The sequence below is a fragment of the Hibiscus syriacus genome, unplaced genomic scaffold, assembly GCF_006381635.1.
Source record: "Hibiscus syriacus cultivar Baekdansim isolate YM2019G1 unplaced genomic scaffold, ASM638163v2 tig00111433_pilon, whole genome shotgun sequence".
Taxonomy (NCBI): domain Eukaryota; kingdom Viridiplantae; phylum Streptophyta; class Magnoliopsida; order Malvales; family Malvaceae; genus Hibiscus; species Hibiscus syriacus.
This window is the reverse complement of record NW_024063092.1, coordinates 37,433-63,304: the sequence shown is the minus strand read 5'-3', so window position 1 is coordinate 63,304 and position 25,872 is coordinate 37,433. Positions and strand designations below refer to the sequence as shown.

The 25,872-nt window shown below is 35.6% G+C and overlaps 1 pseudogene; it reads right to left on the bottom strand.

The window, feature by feature from the left end:
• Positions 1-15,421: 15,421 nt before the first annotated feature.
• On the bottom strand, positions 15,422-17,115 carry LOC120163247 (annotated as a pseudogene).
• Positions 17,116-25,872: the final 8,757 nt, after the last annotated feature.

Here is a 25,872-nt window from a genome sequence, read left to right as displayed (position 1 = left end):
GTGAGTTGAGAACATGAGAGGGGATGAAAGATGAAGTATTTGAGTTGATTTGAGTAGATTTTCGGGATTAAAATTAAATTCTGAGCTATGTGCATCGATGCACATTCAAGGTGCACCGATGCATCAAGGGTAAACCTCTCGAAATTGTTCAGTGTGTATCGATGCACAGGAAGTGCATCGATGCACCCATTAAAATGGAAACATCGAATGCGATTGGTGCATCGATGCATAAGGAGTGCATCGATGCATCCCCTAAAATACAAACATCGAATGGGATTTGTGCACCGATGCATAGATAGTGCTTCGATGCACCCGTCTAGGGATGCATAGATAGTGCTTCGATGCACCCGTCTAGGGATGCATCGATACATAGGGTAGTGCATCGATGCATGCCTCTATTAAAAGTTGAAAATAGCTTTCTTTTTATCCTTTGGAGTGATAGTTTAGAATATATCAATTGGATACTGATATGTATCAATATATGATTATGTAGATATCGAACATGAACAAGTTCCGGAACGATTATCAAGTTAAGATTCGATCGAAAGAAAAGAAATCATAAAAGTGGATCGAACTTAGTGAGGCCAAGGTGAGTGCATCTTATTTTATAGAAAGATATGGAAATTGGTCTTGTGATAAGTCTATCTCCGATAGTTAAAGTGCATGAAGTCTTGATTATAGGTAGGTAAATGACATGAAATATATGTATGTTTGATTTTATGAATGTATATGTTTTGTATGTGCTATGTGAACATATGGTTATGTGATATACTTGATGTATGAGAATCATATGAGAATAAGAGATGACAATGAGTTATATGCCATATGAACACAAGAGAAGTGTTATAAGCTAAGTGACATATGATTATGAAATCATATGAAAAGTGAAATGTACATGTGAATATGTGAAGTGATATGAATATAATGCCCATGTTATATAATATGAGAGCTATAGGTATAGTTGGCATGCCAAGAGTCGAGGGTCTACACGGTCCTTCGGGACATACAGTAATCCTTCGGGATATTTCATAGTGGTCCTTCAAGACAAATCTCATAGCTCCTAGTGGGACCCCATACGAGCTGTGGTGACAGCATAGTGCACAACCTCAATAGACTCACATATCTACAGTTCTCACAGGTGCACATGGGCTAATAAGAGATAACATTGAATGTAATGTATGTGATGTATATATGTGTTTTGTTATATGAATGATATGATATGATATATGTGTGTTAGTGATTATATTATATGGTATAAGATATATGATATGAACTTAATTGATCATATAAACAAGAGAATAGAAATATGAAAGGTGATAATATGATAATGATAGGAAAGAAGATAATTATATGTATGCGTGGATTATATATATATAGACTAATATATGAAAGGTGCATAGTAGGAATTATTATATGTATATGTAGGTGTGATGCTTGTATGTGATATGTTAGTAGAAATTGTTCAAGCATGATTACGAGTTAGAGTTTTATTATATGTTTTATATCTCACTAAGTCAATGACTTAGCGTGTGATTGTTTCACACGTAGGTTACATAAGTGAGAAGAGTAAAGAGCTAAGAGGAGCAAGACAGGTTAGCATTTTCCTTACAAAGTTTCAGGTCAAAAAAATAGATGATTTAAATGTGTTTGGTTAATCTGAATATAGTTGGCATGTACTAATTGAGTGAGTTGTATAGGCTCTAATCGATTTTTTGTTATTTTGGTCAATTTATGTAAATAAACAACTTTTATTTTAATGAAAGTTTTGAATTTTCTTTGAATTTTGTCAAAAGTCAAAGTTTGAAAAGTCAATGTGACACCTCAGACTCGTATTCGGGTCGAATACGGGTTGAGGGTGTTACAAGTACTGTGAGGTTGTGCACTATGTTGTCACCACAGCTCGTATAAATACACCGAAGTGCCACGTAGAATTGCACCGAAGTGCCGCGTAGAATTGCACTGTAGTGCCATATAAGATTGTCCCTAAGGACCACGTAGAAAATTCCTTAAGAATCATATACATATGCCAAGGATCAAGTATGTGTCTCAAAAGACCTCACACATGTTCCAATGAATACATATATGTCCCGAAGGACTGCGTAGATCCTCTACTCTTGGCATGCCAACTATACCTATAGTTCTCATTTACATAACATGGGCTTTTCTCAATCCACATAGTATATCATATAGACATATCCTTTTCCTTACCTTCATCACCTAGTTCATATAACTCTGCATACATATTCATTTAAAACATGTTACACAATGCACATAGTATGAATTCATATCATGTTTCACAATATGAAATGAATCATGCATAAATGTATTGAATCTAGACTTCTCACAAGTCTAGAACTGAATATATCGATATAATCATGTTATGCATATGCACTCACCTATATTTCCTTGCTTTTTCCTCGATCGATCTTATTAGGCAATTGTTCTGAAACTTGTTTAGGCTCTGTATCTACATAGTAATTCATTAATACGTATCAGTATACTAATTAATATATTCTAAACTATCATTTCTTGGGCTAAAAGAAAAGCCATTTTCATCTTTTAATGAAGGTATGCATCGATGCACTATACCATGTATCAATGCATCCCTTGACGGGTGCATCGATGCACTATATATGCATCGATACATAAATCTTATTCGATGTTTGTATTTAAGGGGGTGCATCAATGCACTACTTGTGCATCGATACACTGATGGCATTCGATGTTTTTATTTTAAAGGAGGATTTATCCTTGATGCATCGGTACACATTGAATGTGCATTGATGCACATAGCCCAGAAATGTCATTTTCAGCACGAAATCCCTTCATAATCCCCTCAACACTACATAATTCACCTCCTTTTACAACTTGCATACTCTTACTTAAACTAATTATTATTCATTACATACCTCTAAAACTTAGAAATCCAATTCTCAATATAGAATTTAAGAATCTCACTCAACTTACAACATGTTCTTAATCTAATTCTAACACTTCCTATTCCTTAATTAGCTTGATGACAAGTCAAATCCCACTTCTAATTCTTATTATGAACTCTAATCCAAGATTTCACTTTTCTACTTCCTTTCTTTAATTCTTCATATACTCCTCATCTTATTGTTTTAAGATAATCTAAGTTTTCCTTAAGCTTAGTTATCATCTAATGATCAATAAGCAACCTTAAATTCATCAAGAATTTGATCAACAAGAAAACTCACCTTTAGCTTCGCTTCACGGTGGAGAAGAAGAATGAAGAAGAAGATAAATCTGGAAACTTTGGTCTTCCCCACTAACTTCCATGTGGTATAAAATATCCTCAACTAATATTTAATTATTTCCCTTATTAAAAGACTTATTTACCCATTTAGTTCCTCATTCTTTGCTAATTGATCCTACACAAAACATTTCAAATCAATTCTTTGAACTTTTTAATTTATCCAATTTGGTCACAGAATTTTTAAATCTCACAATTTGATCACTAACCCGATATGGAGGATGTTACAAATCTCCCTCCCTTAAGAAAAATTCGTCCTCGAATTTTCATTATACTAACAGATGAGGATATTGAAGTCGTATATCTTCTTCACGTTCCCACGTGGCTTCTTCTACCTTGTGATTTCTCCAAAGAACTTTGACTAACATAACCGTTTTATTTCTCAATTGCTTAACTTCGTGAGCCAATAATTGTATTGGTTCTTCTTAATAGGTCAAATCAGGTTGAACTTCTACTTGTTCTGGTACAACAATGTGAGATGGATCGGACCTATATCTTCGTAACATGGACACATGTAAAACATTATGGATTTTCTACATTTCTGGTGGCAAAGATAATTGATATGCCACTGGTCCTATTCTTTTAACAACTTCATATGGCCCAATAAATCTAGGACTTAGCTTTCCTTTCCAACCAAATCGTAATACTTTTTCCATGGTGATACCATCAGAAACACTTTATCCCCAACTTCAAATTCAATCACCTTTCTTTTAAGATCACAATAGGACTTTTTCCGATCAAATGTCACTTTTAGGTTATGTTGAATTTCCCGAACTTTATCTTCCATATCTTGAATCAAATCTGGACCGAGTATATTTCGATCTTTGATCTCATACCAGTTTAATGGTGTACGGCATTTCCTCCTATATAACGCCTCATAGGGTGCCATTTTAAAACTGGACTGATAACTATTGTTGTAAGCAAACTCCACCAGTGGTAAGTATTTCTCCCTCGACCCTTTAAACTCAATGACACATGCTCGTAACATATCTTCCAATATTTGAATTGTTCTTTCTGATTGTCGGTCTGTCTGAGGGTGAAAGGCAGTACTAAAGTTAAGCGATTTCCCAACGCTCCATGCAAGGATTTCCAGAATCTCGAGGTGAATCGAGGATCTCGATCAGAAATTATAGAAACAGGCACTCCATACAATCTAATAATTTCTCTAATATACAGCTCCGAATACTTTTCCATAGAGAAATATGTTCTGATAGGAAGAAAATGTGTTGACTTGGTTAATCGATCAACAATTACCCAGATCGAATCTCTTTTGTTTGGAGTCAGGGGTAACCACGAAACAAAATCCATCGTTACATTTTCCCACTTCCATTGTGGAATGGAAAGTGTTTGCAATAATCCAGACGGAACTTGATGTTCGGCTTTGACTTGCTGACATGTTAAGCACTTAGACACAAATTTAGTAATGCTTCGTTTCATCCCTGGCCACCAATACTGATCTTTTAAATCCATATACATCTTGGTTCCACCCGGGTGCATTGTCAATGGAATGTAATGTAATGAGCCTCTATCAATAAATCTTCTTCAACTCTTTATCGTCTGGTATCACAATTCTTTCTTTATAATACAATTTCCCATTAGACTTCACCTCAAAATACTTAATTTATTTATTCTTTACTTGTTCTATTCTATTCAAACATATTTCACCTTGACTTTGCAATTATCCTATTCGGTCCTACCATGATGGTTTAAGTTTTAACTCTGTACATAGACCACCGTCTCTAGACAAAGATAACCTTGCATCCATAGCTCATAAAGCTGCAAATGTTTTTCTACTCAAAGCATCTGCTACCACGTTAGCCTTTCCGGGATGATAGTAAATTATTATATCATAATCTCTCAAAAACTCAACCCATCTCCTTTGTCTCAAATTAAGCTCTTTTTGAGTCATCATGTATTTCAAGCTCTTATGATCCGTATATAAGTAACATCGTTCTCCATACATATAATGACGCCAAATTTTGAGAGCGAACACCACTTTCTAAATCATGGGTGGGGTAATTCTTTTTATGTAGTTTCAACTGTCTCGATGCATACGCTACCACCTTCCCTTCTTGCATTAATACACACCCCAACCCATTGTGGGACGTGTCACTGTATACGACAAAATTCTTGCCAGATTCCGGTTGAACCAATACAGGAGTTTCTGTCAGAATTCTCTTTAAAGCTTCAAAACTTTCTTGACATTCAGAAGTCCAAACAAACGGCACATTCTTTCTCATCATCTTCGTTAAAGGCAACACTATCATCGAAAAATTCTTAACGAATCTTCGATAATAACCGGCAAGTCCAAGGAAACTCCGAACTTCAGATACATTCTTTGGAACTTCCGAGTCCATTATAGCTTTTACCTTTTGAGGGTCCACCCAAATCCCATCTGCAGAGATCACATACCCCAAGAAAATTACTTCATTTAGCCAAAATTCACATTAGGACAATTTGGCATAAAGCTTCTTATCTCTGAGAATTTGCAAAGTTGTTTGCAAATATGCGCTATGCTCTTCAATAGACTTCGAGTAAACCAGTATGTCATCAATAAAGACAACAACAAACTGGTCCAAATAGGGCTGAAAATTCCTATTCATGAGATCCATGAAAGCAGCAGGTGCATTCATTACTTCGAATGGCATTACAATGAATTCATAATGGCCATATCTCGTTCTAAAAGTAGTATTTGGAATGTCCTTCTCCTGAATCTTCAATTGGTGATAACCCGAACGTAGATCGATCTTCGAAAATACCAAAGCTCCTTTTAGTTGATCAAACAAGTCATCAATGCGCGGGAGGGGATACTTATTCTTGATGGTCACCTTATTAAGCTGTAGATAATCAATGCAGAGACGCATTGAACCATCATTCTTATTAACAAATAACACTGGAGCTCCCCAAGGTGACACACTTGGTCGAATAAATCCCTTCTCTAACAACTCTTGCAATTGATTCTTTAACTCTTGCAATTCTTTCGGAGTCATCCGATAAGGTGTCATTGCAATCGGAGTTGTTCCCGGCATTACTTCAATTTGAAATTCTACATCTCTATTTGGAGGTAATCTTGGCAACTCAGCAGGGAAAACATCAGGGAATTCCTGAACTATTGAAATCTCATTTAATCTTTTCTCTTTAGCTCTTGTATCTATCACATTTGCAAGAAAACCTTGACATCCTTGTAGCAATAGCTTCTTAGCAGACATTAATGATATTACATTTGCTAAATGATTAAACCTTTCACTAATCACACTTATTTGTGTTCCTCTTGGACTTTTCAGGGTTACCTTTTTCGATCTGCAATTAACATCCCCATAGTAATGGAACAACCAATCCATACCCAGAATCACTTCAAACTCGTCAAAGGGTAATTCCATCAAATTAGCAAGAAATTCAATTCCCTGAATCTTTATGGGATACCCCTTACAAACTTTGTTCACCCGAGCACTATGGCCTAAAGGATTAGTTACTATAATCTCATTACTCGTAGCTTCTAAGGGGAGCCTCAATTCCTTTACTAACTTACTTGTAATGTAAGAATAATTAGAACCCGAATCAATCAATACCAATACTAATTTATCATACAGCTAGAAAGTATCTACTATAATATCAGGATCATCACGCTCTTCACTTGTCTTTAAATTGTATACCCGTGCGGTTGACCGAACTTCATGTTGAGCAGAGGATTCAGACTGGTTCCTTCCTCTGCCTCTTCCTCATCCTCTCTGTGAGGCAGAACCAACTCTCTCAGATGGTGCAGATTCACCAACCATCAACGGACAATCCCAGATAAAATGTCCAGCATCTCCGAATCAGAAACAAGTCCCAGCAGCCATCTGACACGCCCCAAAATGGTTTTTCCCACAATACTGACATTATCTCGCTTGACCCTGATTGAATCTCACAGCACCAGATCCCACCGACTGCGTCTGTCTAGGTCTTGCCTGACTTGCTCCTCTAGCAGAAGATGCAACTGATTCTAATCTAACTTGTGATCGAAATCTTGTATCTCTTCCTCTTTTTGGTGGGCTGAGATGTAAGAAGCACCCGTCCTCTTTGTTGTCTGAACTCTTGAGTCCCCGAATTTCTCATTCTGAGCCCTTTCAAGAGTCTTTTCCCGATTAATCACCTCTTGGAACGAGGACAAATTCAATACTATCAGCATTTTTTTCAATCTAGGGCGTAAGCCCTCTACAAACCATTCACACTCATCTTTTTCAGTATGCACAAGATCAGATGCAAACCGACTCAGCTTGTTGAACTCACATTCATACTCATATACAGAGCGGTTCATCTGTTTCAAGTTCATAAACTCCTGCTTCATCTGCCGAATAAATTGATCTCCAATGTACTTATTTTTAAATTTATCTAAGAACAAAGACCAAGTCAACCGGTCACTTGACATCCTCATGGTGACGTTCGTCCACCATATTCTCGCCTGACCCCTCAGTAGCGAGACAGCTCCATCTAACTTCTCCACTTCAGAGCAGTGGAGACCATCCAACATGATTTTCAAATCATTTAACCAAAGATCCGCCGCAACCGGACCTTCCTCAGATTCTCCCTTAAATTCGGGACCTCCCAAACTTCTACACTCTTTTGCTCCATTCATTCTTTGAATTGGTGGTGCAGGGGGTTGAAGAAACGTCAGAATAGCATCCAACGTCCTGAAGAAAGTGTCTTGGTCTTGTACAGTCACTCCTTGAGATGTCTGTCATTCACCTTGCCTGGCCAGGGCAGGTGAATTACTGCTTTTAGCAGGCCTATCTTCTCATGCTTCATTTTGGGAACTATAATGTTCGGTCATCTAATAAAATAAACAAACTGTTCTATTAGCAAAAAAACATACTCATACTATACTAGATCAGAAGTTCTCACTATTTGTTGGCATGTATTCCATTTAAAGACTCTATAGACTCTGGTTTATGCCTAGAATCGGCTAAACCATAGCTTTGATACCATTAAATGTAACACCCTCAACCCATATCCGACCCGGATACGAGTCCAGGATGTCACATTGACTATACAAAATAATATTCTTAAAAAAATGATAAAACATTTGGACTTATATTATTAAAATATAATAATATACATATGTTAATACAAGTTTATCAAAATACTCAGAGCATACACAACTTGACCATTTGATTACATGCCAACATTCATTTACATAACAAAAGGACCTACTGATTAAGTTGCCTCTGATCTGATAGTTGCAGGAGTAGTGTTGTCCAGCTGCTTAACCTGTCTCGTATACTTTCTCGGATCCTACGTGTGAAACACTCACACGCTAAGTTATTGACTTAGTGAGGCAATATAATAATAATAACAATAAAGAAATATAATGAAAATGTCATAATAAGATGGAATGAGATGAAATCGTATACTTAACAATGCAGTTTATATCACCATGTTCCTTACTTATAAGCATATTACATTAACATTCATGAATTCGTATTAATAAGTTTATTGGCCCATGATACCATACTGAGAACCTAAGGTATATGAGTACTGTGAGGTTGTGCACTATATTGTTACCACATCTCGTATAAATGCACAGAAGTGCCACGTAGAATTACACCGAAGTGCCACGTAGAATTGCACCGAACTGCCGCGTAGAATTGCACCGTAGTGCCATATAAGATTGTCCCTAAGGACCACGTAGAAAATTCCTTAAGAATCATATACATATGCCAAGGATCAAGTATGTGTCTCAAAAGACCTCACACATGTTCCAAAGAATACATATATGTCCCGAAGGACCGCGTAGACCCTCTACTCTTGGCATGCCAACTATACCTATAGTTCTCATCTACATAACATGGACTTTTCTCAATCCACATAGTATATCATATAGACATATCCTTTTCCTTACCTTCATCACCTAGTTCATATAACTCTGCATACATATTCATTTAAAACATGTTACACAATGCACATAGTATGAATTCATATCATGCTTCACAATATGAAATGAATCATGCATCAATGTATTGAATCTAGACTTCTCACAAGTCTAGAACTGAATATATCGCTATAATCATGTTATGCATATGCACTCACCTATATTTCCTTGATTTTTCCTCGATCAATCTTACTAGGTAATTGTTCTGGAACTTGTTTAGGCTCTGTATCTACATAGTAATTCATTGATACTTATTAGTATACTAATTAATATATTCTAAACTATCATTTCTTGGGCTAAAAGAAAAGCCATTTTCATCTTTTAATGAAGGTATGCATCGATGCACTACACCATGTATCGATGCATCCCTTGACGGGTGCATCGATGCACTATCTATGCATCGATACATAAATCCTATTCAATGTTTGTATTTAAGGGGGTGCATCGATGCACTACTTGTGCATCGATACACTGATGGAATTCAATGTTTTTATTTTAAAGGAGTGCATTGATGCACTTCATGTGCATCGATGTACCTTGAACAATTTCTGGGATTTATCCTTGATGCATCGATACACATTGAATGTGCATCGATGCACATAGCCCAGAAATGCCATTTTCAGCACGAAATTCCTTCATAATCCCCTCAACACTACATAATTCACCTCCTTTTACATCCCTAACTTGCATACTCTTACTTAAACTAATTATTATCCGTTCCATACCTCTAAAACTTAGAAATCCAATTCTCCATATAGAATTTAAGAATCTAACTCAACTTCCAACATGTTTTTAATCTGATTTTAACACTTTCTATTCCTTAATTAGCTTGATGACAAGTCAAATCCCACTTCTAATTCTTATTATGAACTCTAATCCAAGATTTCACTTTTCTACTTCCTTTCTTTAATTCTTCATGTACTCCTCATCTTATGGTTTTAAGATAATCTAAGCTTTCCTTAAGCTTAGTTATCATCTAATGATCAATAAGCAACCTTAAATTCATCAAGAATTTGATCAACAAGAAAACTCACCTTTAGCTTCGCTTCACGGTGGAGAAGAAGAATGAAGAATAAGATAAATCTGGAAACTTTGGTCTTCCCCACTAACTTCCACGTGGTATAAAATATCCTCAACTAATATTTAATTATTTCCCATATTAAAAGACTTATTTACCCCCCTTTAGTTCTTTCTTCTTTACTAATTGATCCTACACAAAACATTTCAAATCAATTCTTTGAACTTTTAAATTTATCCAATTTGGTCACTGAATTTTTAAATCTCATAATTTGATCACTAACCCGGTATGGAGGATGTTACAACCCTAGGTACTCGAGTCAAATATGCACCGAAGTGCTTGCACAAAGGTCGTGCCCACCTCTTACACTAAGTTTACACTCTAGTGCTGATCCGGATATGATAAACATAAGGTAGTGTCTGCCACCTGCACTAAGTGTCCTTACACACTATAGTGCTAAATCAAACATGCAGCTGCTGGACTGTATGGCATGCCAACTATACATTGTCCCTCAATGACTTACTTGGGTATATAGTATATTTTTATTCCACCTATGGCAATGTCTATCAATATAATTTAGCATTTGGGTACTTCATACCTGAAATAACATTCGCAATAACATCATATATCTTCATGATAAACATCATATATAATAACCAGTGATCAATTCATTTTATATTTACCTTTGACATATTTAGTATATGTCAATCATATGATAAATGACTTAAATATCATGTCAATATAAACAAAGTAGACTTATCGTAAGTCCTACCCGATGATGTGTAAAACATCCATGTGTAATGTTATGCATGCATTGCACTCACTTTGACATTATATACAAGTCAAAAGTCAAAATATAAATCTCACTAAGCTTTAACTTAATCTTTTTCTTTCTATTTGATTCGATCCCAAAATGTATCACAATTTCATATTCTGGCAATTTACACTACCTTCACAGAAATATTGTTATGTATTAATATACACACTTAAAAATTATTCCGTTATACCACTAAAAATTAGACTCGAATAAAAATCTAACTATATAAGGCACTTCTTCTAATTCAATTTGTACAATTTATATTAGATTTTCAAAGTTGATTACAGAAGTTGTTTTGAGCAGAATCTGCTACCATGTTTTCTGACCTATCATCGATTAAAAATTCATATCTTTTTATACTCCTTGAAGTAAGTATCCGTTTGATTTAAACAAAACTATACTAATTTAAAAATCCAACGGTATAAAAATCACCCTCTAATAATTTTTTTAGAATTTATGGTGATTTTCTAAACTTACTGTTCAGATTTCACCAATTTACAATTTGAGTTAATTCACTAATTCTATTAGCTCACCAAATGCACTTATATGCATAAATCACAAAGTCACGTAACATTAGGAGTCACTTCTTACCATAGCAACTTTGTCACTGGCTCATCGCAAGTCAATGTTTATTCGATAACATAAGTACAAACTAAATATGAACTCACTTGGTGTCCTTAGCTTGCAACATTCCTTAGAAAATTCACATATCGCCTTTAAGCTTCTCCTTAGCTTTAATATTGTTTGATCTTGCTATACAATTTAACCACATGTTAGAATCTTACTAACATAGGCACTCAATAGAAAATAAATTCCTAAATATCTTTCGATGCTCATTCGATACAAATTCCATGTCACAACATAGATGTTGACCTTAATACTTCTAATTGATCATTCAAGTTTCTTTTTATTCAAACTTCACATAACATCTTCACTTAAGTTCCCAACTTTTTCATATTTGTGATTTAATCCTCAACTTTTACCAACTTTCCAAAATGGCCCAATTTCCATATTAATTTCCAGCATAATGCATCACCTATTGAACAATTATACATTGATCCCATAATTTTCCATAACTACCAAATAGGTCTCCCAACTTTCAAAAAATTACATGAGGGTCCTTATAACTTTCTATGGCTTGTAGAATCTTTACTACATCATTTCCAACCCTTATATAATTTTTCATAATTTTTCTCATCCTTAAACACCATGGCCGAATTTTTTAAGGTTAGGGTTCCATGATTTTCACTTGTTTTCAATTGATTCAACCATGAAATCAACCTCAAATCAACATTTCCAAGTTTCTAAAATTAAACCCCTAATCTAATTTCATCAAAGCACAAACTTCCCCAAATTAAGGTTTAGGCCAAGAATCATTAATAGCATTTCTAAAAGGTTTTAATCATCATACAAGTTTGGAAATGGTTCTACAACCTCAATAACCTCAAAATCTGTCATTAATTCATGAAATCTGAACATGAATATAAACCCTAAAATTTGGAAACTTAACATCAAAGCATGATTAGCATGCAATAATAGTACCAAATGATAACGCTTTTCGAATAGAACAATTTTCTGTTTCACGATTCGATACAAAATCTAAAGGAAATTGTTCAAAAATGAAAAATTAAATTTCTCTTAGCTTAGGTATGAAGGAGCACGAAATGGAGCTCAAAGAATGTCATATTTTCATGAAATCTCTAGTAAATTTCATGTTGATTTGTCATTTATTAAGCTTAAATGAATTTAAATTTCATTTAATGGGAAATGACAATTTTACAATTAATGAAATTTGATAATTACATTCATACTAATCCACATAACACTTATCATCTTTTCAAACTCAAAGACGAACAAAATATTATACCCCTTGACAACTTTAGCCATGAAACTTTTCAAAAATTTCAATCTTGTCATTTTCATCCAACGGTCCAAATTGAACATGGAAATAAAATTTCAAATCCAATGATCCATATTATTTTCCATCATTTTAAAATGTGAAAATAATGTTTCTAAGATTAATTTAATTCCATTCAAATTTTATCAAAATTCCTATTTGATCCGATTTATCAAATTTTTACGGAACTTTAATACTTTCTAGTTTTTAATACAATTTCCGGATCAAGAATCTGATTCCTACCAAAATATCATTTTTAGGGGTGAACTATTCATTTGTGGGGTCAAAACACCTATTTTTTGGAAATACACTTTTAAAATTTTTTAAATTTTAAATTTTATATTTTAAATTTTATACTTTAAATTTTATATTTTGACCACTAAAGTTTTAAAATTTATATTTTGGTCACTAACCAAAATTTTGAGGTGTTACAAGGCCCCTCGAACTCCCAAGATTCAGAACAACTATTCCTAGCCGAGACTGAAGCTGGCCACAGAGCCAGGTGGTGGAACCCAAAGCCATTCCCCAAACTGATAACTGGCATCAAGAACAGTGGGAGCCGACCAATCAACCCACAGTGAAAATAGAATTTCGGAAGACGTTCATACTTCAGAAGACACAAACGCGGTTTCCCATCAGGATGCCGATCAACAGCCACGCAACGACGAAGGGGTTCTCTAAAGTTGATGGTCACACGAACTCTTAAATAGGAGCCCATCCGGCCAGCCCCCGGACGTAGATCAACAGCAAGTGGAGTCCCCAGTTTATTGCCAATATCTGTCCCCATTTTCTCTGACATATATCCCAAAGGTACATCATAGACTAGCACCCAAATTGGCAGCTTCGAGAAATCGTAGTCTGTCAGACTACACTAAGGATCAAAGGAAGCTAATGCAAGCAAGTCACCATTGAAGGACAGAGGACATCGATCTATAACATAATCATGTGCCTCCGCAGACAAAAAGGAGAACATGAAATGCCTCTCACTTAGTGAAGTAATAGATAAGATCCGAGAAGGCCCCCTTTGCTTCGAAATACACGACCAACCGCGTCAGCATCAACAGGTCCAGGGGAGAATAAACAACCAATCATTGTGAATTTAGAGTGAGCCGTCATGGTCAATGGCGGATCCAGAAATATTTTTCAGGTGGGCACATGTATTAATAACAAAAAATTCAAATAAAATTTTAGGTGGACACATTTAGTAAAATGAACTGCTAACATGTAGTAATTCAGATTCCAGGATAGACACCTTTAATTAAATGAACAACTAACATAAAAAAAATTAGGTTTCAGTGCCCACCCTGAGTTAAACATACATCCGCCGGTGGTCATGGGAGTACTTGATGAACCAACGGGGAGAACATCACTCACTTCCTCAACAGTAAATTTAAGCTTAGAAAGAAAGGAGTTAGCTTCATCTGCCATGTTACTTAGCAAAGAACAAATATGGTATGAAGGAAAAATCCAAACCAAGAAAGTAAATATCTGAGATGCCAGAGAGCAAAAGTGCAGAAGATTAGTACTGTGGAGCGGTTGGGGATTAATAATAACGTGCCTAAGGGAAAACCGCAGCATGAGCCATGCAACTCCCCATAACCCACGTTTCAATAACTAACCCCGGAAATGAGCACGTGAGTTAGGAACTACTCCCAACCGTCCACCAAAAGTAACTAACCATGGTAACCATCCCCCAGGCAGCAGAAAAATTGACTAGAAAGATCCCGACAGGAAAGTGTGTCGGAATAAGATGGCAGGAGACACCAGAGCACAGTTCCCAAGGAAATAGAAGTGAGATGGCAGGGATAATGACACGTTTATAACTACAATAACGTGGGTATTGGTGATAGCGCAGCAGTCAGATGAAGGGAAATACCGAAATAAATGAGGAACATGAACCAGAATGTTGAAACCAGAACCAAAACTTGCACCATAAGACGAAATTCGTCGCTGATAGCCGCAAAACTCCCCCACTGGAGGAGAGCCGAGAGGAAAATTAGATAACCGCATCAGAGCGCTTTATTTTTATATCTAAATGAATCTCATAATACAAATCGATTTTTCTTTGAAATATAATAAATTTTATTTTTGAATTAAATAAATAATTCAAAGATTTTAAAGATGTGGATGAAATCTTTTAGTTAGATAAAAAAATTAGGAAGTTTTAAATTTTAAAGAAATTTTAATAGTTCAAATTTCTTATTCAAATCTATTTTTTTCTTTAAATTTCCCTTAAATATTATTTTATTTAACTCACATGATCCTATTCTAAAATAAAAATATATAAATTTTAAAATATCATTTTATTTAATTTTAATATATATATATATATATATATTATTAAATATTATTTTATTTAATTCACATGATCATATTATTTTACAAGGCTTCCGTAATCTATTATCATATGTATGTTGCCATCTAATGTTGAAACGTTGATACATACACGCATATATGCATATCACACTAATTTGACAACAAAGTTACTGGGAGATGCTATACGGAACAGAGCACATTAAAGCATATTCAAATCCCAATTGCTTCATAGCCATCTTCTCCCTCACGTTTAAGTCGATAAAGAACCACGAAGATGATTGCAGCAACCACACCGATCAAAGCTACCGCAGCCCAAATGATTGTTGACAGCAACATGCCATCCTGTGTCTGCATCGGATGATCGTTTCATCAGAAAACATCGTAGCTTCAATCGATGTTGTTAATAATCATGTAGCCTCTTTGAAACGTATTTGTGACTAATGAATATAATCTGGTTAGATTATTGGATTTTCTTCATCAATGTTTACCAGTTGAGAGTTGCAAACTTACCCGAACAACAGCGTGCAACATGAGCATCGGCTTGGGCAGTTGGTCTGCAACCATAATGTAGAAATTCCCCATGACTCCGGTATGATGTCTGATACTACTGTAATTCGACTCCAAAATCAATGTCTCCCCTTTCGATATCTCTATGGCTCCTGGTTGAGGATAGCAGGTGGTCATTCCTACAATGTAAATATCGAAGAACACATAACTTGGCCATCCTGAATTCACCAAAATGCATACAGGCAAAGCTCATCATCATCAGATTTTACATACATGTAAATATCGACATAAATACCTCTCTATAGAGAGCAGAACCGGTGCCCCCTGAATGCTGGTGTGCCATACCATATACGAGATAACCACCAAATGGCATGTCAAGGCTTATCCTTCTGTTGTCAACGCATCCATCACCAGCCAATCCGGTCGCATGGCAAGGTTCAATGTCATATTCGACCTGCATCAAAGATATTTAATGACAAAAAATAAATTTTGCTGAGCAGGTAAACAATTCATCTACCATGCACTGGTGCTCTGCATCAATCCCAGTTGAATTAGGGGTCCTTTTCCAGGTATCCGTGACGTCGAATATATAAACTTGAACCGGCAAGACGTAGCTATCCATATCAACCCACTTCACGGTGTATTGAAGGTAAAGCATTCTTCGAACACCCTCGAATCCTTGTTTCACCTTGCATTGCGTGTGATCGTAACAACATGACAAACCCCCTTTGTAGTCTGGCCTTAGAGGTCTTCCATATTCATCGACCGTAACATTATATAGATCACAACGGCATTCGGTACATCCCAACTTGTCTTCCACGCCCCTTGTATCGATCGCGTGAATGTTAAGCATCCATTGTTCCTCAAACCCGGAAGGAATCTCAGCAGGATTGCCAAATTCTATTCCATATGGATCGGGAATATTAGTTGCAGTTTTCCGTGTCTCAGACCCAAGGCCAAAGAACTGAAAAATATTCTGACAAATCCCACTGTTTCTCCCAGAAATGTAATCCGAGCTGTTAAGTATTGCAGGATCATCAAACCCTGATATTTCGACGCCTTTACGAACAAAGTATTTCTGAGCAACCCAATGATGCAGAAACGTCTGGTGCAGCGGAACAGGATCCCCTGCCTCATCGATCACTTCTGCATCAAAACTTTTCACGGCAATATGACCTCTCGGAAAGTCGACGTTGAAATAGAACCTACTCTCCACCGATCCCGGTCCGAGCACAAACTTAGGCGACAGAAAAACAGCAGTGTTTACCTTATTTCCATTTCCCCAAAAGGCTTGTGAATATGGTAAACTCAGTGTCACCAAAATTCCAACCAAAAGCAACCATCCTTGATTGGAACTTTCCATTTCCCTGTGATTTGAAAAACCTGAGTCAAACCATATAATCTCTTCTTAGCTAACTATATGGTTCATGGATTAACTCAAAAAGTAGGTGGATTAAGAACCAAAAACAAGAAACAAACACAGCTTCTGATATTCAGAAAAAGAAGAGGAAATCCACCAAACGCACCTTAACGTTGTGAGATTACTGGCCGGCCCCCTCGTCCACTCTCCTGATGGCTGACTGGCACAAAATCTACACGCCTTTTATGGTAGAGTTGAGTATTCATATTGATTAGGTTGGAGAAAAAGACAGAGAACACGCACAACTTGCATTTGAAGATCATAATCCATCACTTCTATGTGAATTTCAATGGATATGGCCCAAGGGAAAACAGTGCTGACGCCTGACGCTTCCCTCTCTACAATGATTTTATTTTTTTTTTATAATATTTTCACTATCTGATTATGTGGAGAAAATGACTTGTTGTGTATTAAGCAAATGGCGGTATCCATTGACGAGACTATATTAGCAAACTACAAACGGCAAGAGATCATGTTACTCGTTAGTCAATAACTAAGCAGAAAGAAGATATTAAATTATACCATATGTCACTATATTATGGTTAAGTTTAGGGTAAATTATACCACTGGTCACTTAACTATAGCCTATTTTCATTTTGACCACCATTTTTTTATTTTTGTCAATCGAGTCACCTACCTATTTAAATGCATTCAATCAGACCACTTGACGTTAACAGTTAACGGACGTTACGGTTAGTAAAATTAGTATAATTACATATTTGGTCACTCTTACTTATATATTCTATCAATTTGATATTAATTTTAATAAATTAAAATAAAATTAATGTTCTAATCAGATTATGACACTTATCACATGAATGGAGGATATTTTTTAATTTTAATTATTTTATTTTTCACCCAATGCTTTAATGTAAGTTATCGAATTTAAGTTACATATTGTTATAAAATGACAAAAAAAGAAAGATCAAAATAATAATTTTAATATTTTTTTATAATATCATGTATATATTTTTAACTCGAATTATTTTTATAAATAATTATATGAAATTGTTTGATAAAGTAAACATCATTAAATTAAAATTTTTAACTTAAGTAATAATTTTAATATTATATATATATATATATATATATCAATTTATTTTTATTAAAAATTTATGAAATTATTTAAAAATAAATTATTTGATAAAGTTAACAATAATTTATATATATAATCATCAATTTAAATTGTTTAACTTAATTAATACTTTTAAACTTTTTATTAATAATTTCATATATATATTTTAACTCAAAATTATTTTTAAAAAAAAACTTAAATTGTTTGATAAATTTAACGACAGTTTATATATATATATATAATCATTAAATTAATTTTTTTAATTTAAGTAATAATTTTAAAATTTTATTAATTATTTCATTTTTTTAACTTATTTTATTTTTATTTAGAATATATGAAATTATTTTAAAAAAACTGACATTGAGTTAAATATATATATATATATATATTAAATTATTTTAAAAAAATTAAAATTATTATTAAAGTGCGTGCTGCATTTGTTACGATATGTATAAAAAGTGTTGCATCTTGGAACCAGGCAATGTGTGTAGTCTAGTGGTTGGGCTTTCGTTTTGAGCCCACTATTCCCTGATTCGATTCCCACCCTCCCCATTTGAGTGAATTTTTCTTCTATCGTTAATTTTCCACCCGATCCGACACTAACAGTGACACCATTTTATTGAATGGAAAATAAAATAATTAAATTTTAAAAAATTATTCATTCATGTTGTGACACATGTCACAATTTGATTAGAAGATTAATTTTATTTTAATTTATTAAATTTAAGACTCAATTAATAGAATATATAAGTCAGAGTGACCAAATATGTAATTATACCAGTTTTATTAACTGCGACATGAACATTTCCGTTAACAGTCAACATTAAGTAATCTGATTAAAAGTATTTAAAAAGTTGGGTGACTCGATTAACAAAAATTCAAAAATAATGCTAAAAATGAAAAGAGATTATAGTCCTTTAAGTTTATTACAAAATAGTTGTCGCAATCGTCTTTCGGTTGGGCCCCGAATTGGGCTTCGACTTAGGAAAATGTGGATTGGAGTCGCCACCGATCATTTATTTAAAAATAAATGGGTTGATCGGATACCCTATTTCTTACCTGATCTGCGTCTTACCAGAGATGTGTCGGATTCGGGAGTCGGTTACAGTCAAGGAAGGGCTAGCACCCTTGAACTGCCCTTTCGGTACTGTGTAATTTCCAGTTGTCTTTAATTAAGAAAATTGAAAGTTAAATTAAAAGGTAAAATATTGATCCAAATTGCTTACCACTGATTGTTTGAAGTTCTCTCAAAAAGCCAAGGAAAGGGTTAGGTAATGAAAGTAATAAAAATAGAAAAATAAGGCGAACAAATGAAATAATATAAAAAACAATGTATACAAAAAGGAAAGAATGAAATATGACTAAATACAAAATAAGATATGCAGAAGAGAAAAACAAACGAAAATACAAATAAAGAAAAAGAAGAAAATATAATAAAACATAAATGGATAAAAATTTACACAGAGTAAAATAAAATATAAAACAATGAAAATGAAAAAAAGAAAAAATATGCGTATATATAAATAAAAATAACAGTTATAATAGTAAAAATAGTAATGAAATAATAATGATGAAAATAATAAATAAAATATATATACATATATATGTAGAATATGAAAAATACATGAAAGATATATAAAAATAAAAGGTAAAAAAAAGAAAAGTAATACATATACGAATATAATAAAAATATATATAATAGCATAAATAAATAAAAATAATAATAGTAAAAAGTAAAAGGGAGAAATAAATAAAATAAAAGTGGAATAAATAATTAATGAATGAAACGAGAAATATATATATTAAAGTATTAAAAAGGAAAAATATCAATAATAGGTAAAATGAATATATATATATATATGTATATACATAAATACAGAAGAAAAAATGTTAATAGAATATAATTATAAGATAAAATGAGTAAGGTTGGTAAATAATAAATAAAAAAATACACATATAACGTATAAAATTATAAGATGTAGTAGCTAGATAAAGAAATGACCAAAAAGTTAATTAAAATAATATATATGTATTAACACTAAGTATATAGATGAAATATAGAAAATACGTGTATATATATAATTACATGAATAAATAAAAAATAGTAATAATAGAAATAATAAGGATAATATAAAGAATAATAATAATAAAAATAAAAATGGTAAAAGAGTATAAAAGAAATAAAAATATACATATATACGTATAATAATAACAACAATAGTAATATATATATATATATAATAAAACGTAATATATAAAAAAAAGATTTAAAGAAATACGAATTGAATTTATCAGGGACCAAATTGAAAGTAAAACGAATTGAGTGGTCGAATTAGAATAACATTGGAGTTTGAGAACCGGATTTGGGGATCAAAATAACAGACTTTTAAAATATGAGGGACTAAAAGCGGGTTTACCCTAATTTAAGGCAAAACACACGAATTTGATATAAACATGGATCAAATGTTTTTTAGTTTCATTTTTCCTTCTTCTCTCGCCGCAACCTTCCCTCTTTCTCTGGTTTTCATCTGTGTTCTTCATAATGAAGAACACAGTCGCCCCCAAACCCAGAAATACGATGGCACCGCCTCACCGACCGCCTCTGATCGGCGCCGGCTGCCAGTCATCGGCGGCAAAACCCAAAAAATTTTACTTTTTTCAAAAGCTTTTCGAATTCCCTCTTCAAAAACCGAAAGATTTTTTTTAAAATAGGCCTACCGGGGTGTAGATCTTGAAAACAAGTCTCGAAAAAAAACCCATATGATCCTCGGCCGTTCGTTCTTTTGGTCGTTTCCGAGCGAAAACCCCAGCAACAATCAACATGCAACGATGAAACACAAACCAAGGTAAAAAACGATACCTTTTTATTATCTTTTTCGAAAATATTGACAAGTGCTTGAACCTTCTTGGCTATTGTGTGTGAGTAGTTGTTACACAGTGATCTCGTGTGTGAATCCAGTGTAAGATCCCCCCCACAACGAGTTTGATTACCCTTATTTATACTGGAAAAAAACCTATTCTTAGATTACATATTTGAGTCCTAATGGAATTCTAATACTGGGTTCTTGTTTTCCAAATGTGCACGTTGTTGGTGTATTGCCGAGAAGCACGGAGGAGAGGCGTGAATGGTGAAGACTCGTGAGGTGTGGGGACTTGATGGCTCGGTTCTGGAAACGGCGCTGACACGAGGGATGAGCATGCGGCGCTAGGGTTCCTGGAAACCCTAGGGAGCTGATCTGCACGTGGGTTTGAGCCTGGGGCTGACTTGGGCCATTGTTGGACTTGTAATACCGGGCCTGTATCATTTAAATAATAAAATTAGTAATTATATATATATAATTGTATAATATAATAATATTAATACAAAAGTCAAAATTGAGTGTCTTCAGTTGCCCCTCTTTGCTCATTATCGTGTAACGAAAATAGAGCAAAGATTAAAAGACCCGAATTCCGTCTTTATCGAATATCCTCTGTCATAGAGTTGAAATCCGATGTCGAGACTGGTTTGTCAATCACAAAGTGACTTTATCGTCGTCAGGTCGAGTTCAAACTAGGAAAATTCTGAGTACGAAATCCTTCGTCGTGAAATTAAAATCGAACTCGTGAAGTCGAAATCGAACTCAGAGTTCTGAAGGTAGCTCATGGATCGTCTTCTAACCAAAGATACTTCGTTGTGAAGCTGAAATTGGGAAATTGTTTATTGACAACCAGCGGTCCCTTCGTCATGAAGTTGAACTTGCGTTGTCTGGAGTCCAATATTCTTCGTTGTGAAGTTGAAATTGACTCTGAATCTGAGAAATGTTTGCTGACAACCAGCGGTCCCTTCATCGTGAAGCTGAACTTGCGTTGTCTGGAGTCCAATATCCTTCGTTGTGAAGTTGAAATTGGCTCTGGATTTGAGAAATGCTTGTAGACAACCAGCGGTCCCTTCGTCGTGAAGTTGAACTTGCGTTGTCTGGAGTCCAATATCCTTCGTTGTGAATTTGAAATTGGCTCTGAATCTGAGAAATGTTTGTTGACAACCAGCGGTCCCTTCGTCGTGAAGTTGAACTTGCGTTGTCTGGAGTCCAATATCCTTCGTTGTGAAGTTGAAATTGGCTCTGAATTTGAGAAATGTTTGTTGACAACCAGCGGTCCCTTCGTCGTGAAGTTGAACTTGCGTTGTCTGGAGTCCAATATCCTTCGTTGTGAAGTTGAAATTGGCTCTGAATCTGAGAAATGTTTGTTGACAACCAGTGGTCCCTTCGTCGTGAAGTTGAACTTGCGTTGTCTGGAGTCCAATATCCTTCGTTGTGAAGTTGAAATTGGCTCTGAATCTGAGAAATGTTTGTTGACAACCAGCGGTCCCTTCGTCGTGAAGTTGAACTTGCGTTGTCTGGAGTCCAATATCCTTCGTTGTGAAGTTGAAATTGGCTCTGGGTAAAACCTGCAAAGATATGCATATATGCGATGGTATGGATGTCATGCTCTTAGGTATGCCTAAAATGTATGGGCAACATATGTTATTACGGGCTCTGGAGAGAAATCTTGATTTCCGGTGGCCTGTCGTTGTTGACTCTTGACTTTGAAAGCTTGAAGTTCCGATCTCTGATCTTGACTTCTTCAAATGTCTGAATCTGATGTGCATACTCTGGTTTTTTATTTTTTATTTTTTTATTTTTAGAGATGCTCCTCACCCATCTCAAGCATGTGCATGAGCCTTGATCGGCTTCTGGGTACCTGTACTTTTCAATGAATCTTTGTACAGTAATATGCGATTATCTTTTATAAAAAGTAAATAAACCATTAGGTTTAAATCTAATTCAAGATGCTCAAAAGGAATTGGAGGAAAGATGGTTTTTATTCATAAGGGAGGAGAAGAACAATTAATACATGGCAAACATTCTAGAAAATGAATACACAATGATGTGTAAATGAATGTCTTAGATCTCGATAACGTGGGCACATCTGAGTTGAAAAGCCGTTTGGTGACTTTGAATGCAACATTTGCCAAAGGATCTTTGAAAATGCGACAACGTTTGGGAGGGTGCAACATTTCTCCGATTTGTTGAGTTCGTAGAAGATTCATGTGTCGGGATGTTTCCACCGTTGATATCCAAATCGCCCTTTCCGGGTTTTCAACTTGGACCCATCCTTAGTTGCAAGACGCCCTTTTTGTGGGTTTTCATCTTGAACCCACCTTATTTCCTCTTCTTTTTTCCTCTTTTTTCTTTTTTCAATTTAGGGTGCCCTTTCGGGTTTTCACCCTAAATGTTTTTTTTTTCCAACTTAGGACGCCCTCTCGGGTTTTCATCCTAAGCGAAGTATTTCTTGACTGCGTCCGAGTTAATGGGATGTGGCAGCTCAGGTCCGTCTATTTCAGCCAGGATAAGGGCTCCTCCGGAGAAAGCCTTCTTCACGACATAAGGTCCTTCCCAATTTGGCGTCCACTTTCCTCGGAAATCTTTCTGGACTGGCCAAATTCTTTTTAGCACTAGATCCCCTTCACGGAATATTCTTGGGCGCACCTTTTTGTCATGTGCTCGGATCATTCGTTTCTGATAGATTTGACCATGATGAATGGCTTTCAGTCTTTTTTCATCTATCAGATTAAGCTGATCATATCTGGATTGTGCCCACTCTGCATCATCTAGTTTGACTTCTGACAAGACCCTGAGAGACGAAATCTCGACTTCAATGGGTAGCACTGCTTCCATTCCATAGGCTAGTGAAAATGGAGTTGCCCCAGTCGATGTACGTACCGAGGTTCGATAAGCGAACAAAGCAAAAGGCAACTTCTCATGCCAGTCTTTGTAGGTTTCAGTTGTTTTCTCCACTATCTTCTTAATATTTTGTTTGCTGCTTCTACTGCTCCGTTCATCTTGGTCTGTAAGCAGTGGAATTGTGATGTTTTATGTTGAACTGTTCGCAAGCAGCACTCATCATCTTGTTGTTCAAGTTTGTTGCGTTATCGGTGATAATCCTTTCAGGTAGACCATACCGACATATAATTTCTTTTTTCAGAAACTTGCAAATAGTGGATTGAGTAACACTGGCGTATGACGCAGCCTCTACCCATTTCGTGAAATAATCAATTGCTACGAGGATGAAACGGTGACCATTCGAAGCCTTCGGATGGATTTGCCCGATAACGTCCATGCCCCACACAGAAAAAGGCCATGGTGACGTCATTACATGAAGTGGATGGGGTGGAACATTTATCTTGTCTCCATAAATCTGACATTTATGACATCTCCTAGCATAGTTGATGCAATCACTTTCCAGTGTGGACCAAAAATATCCGCATCTCATTATTTGTCTTGACATCATATGCCCATTTGCATGTGCTCCACAAACCCCATCATGTACTTCTTCCACTATCATTTTTGCCTCTTCAGCATCGACGCATCTTAATAGAACTTGGTTATGGCTTTTCTTGTATAAAACCTCTCCGTCAAGGACGTATCCAGCTGCCAACCTTCTAAGGGTTCTCTTATCGGTTTCGGTGGCTTTCTCTGGATAACTCCGATGCTTGATATACTGCAGAATGTCGAAGTACCAAGGCTTAGTATCTTTCACTTCTTCAATTTGGTAACAATGAGCTGGGTACTCATACGATTGCATGTTGATTGGCATCATTTTAGACTCCCCACCAACCCTGAATGCGGCTGCCAATGTAGCTAAAGCGTCAGCCATCTGATTTTCTTCTCTAGGCACGTAGTGGAAGGTGACTTCGTCGAACTCTTCGAGCAGATCCAACACTAGTTTTCGATACTCTAACAGCTTTATATCCTTAGTTTCCCACTCTCCTCGGAGCTGATAGATTACTAAGGCTGAGTCTCCATACACCCGTAAAGTCTTTATATTTTGCCCCAGTGCAGCCCGAATTCCCAAGACACAGGCTTCGTATTCTGCCATGTTATTGGTACAATCAAAGTTCAGTCTGCTCGTAAATGGGTAGTGACTCCCTTCTGGGGAGACTAGAATTGCCCCGATGCCATGTCCTAGTGCATTTGATGCCCCATCGAAGTGCATTTTCCAGGAACCGTCTGTTGAAATGCTTGCTTCCTCTAAAGATATGGCCATTAAGTCCTCGTATGGGAAATCAAAGTCCAGCGGCTCATAGCTCTCATCAGTTCTGCTTGCCAAAAAATCGGATATGGCGCTGCCTTTTACCGCTTTTTGGCTCACGTATTCGATGTCAATTCAGACAAAAGAATCTGCCATCGGGCTAACCTTCCGGATAGAGCAGGTACACCCATCATGTATTTTAGTGGGTCTAACTTGGAAATCAGCCAAGTGGTGTGATACAACATGTATTTTCGAAGTCTTTTTGTAGCCCATATCAGGGCACAACAAACCTTCTCAATAGGAGGATATCGGACCTCGCAATCGGTGAACTTTTTGCTTAAGTAGTAGATGGCTCTTTCCTTCTTCCCAGACTCGTCGTGTTGACCCAGAACACACCCCATGGAGTTCTCGAATATGGAGAGATACAAAAACAGAGGTTTTCCTGGGATAGGGGACATCAGGACAGGAGTGTGAGACAAGTACTCTTTTACCTTCTCAAATGCAATCTGACAGTTTTTATCCCATGCTCCAGGGCTATTCTTTCGGAGGAGACGAAAGATGGGGTCACATTTGTCGGTTAACTGAGAGAT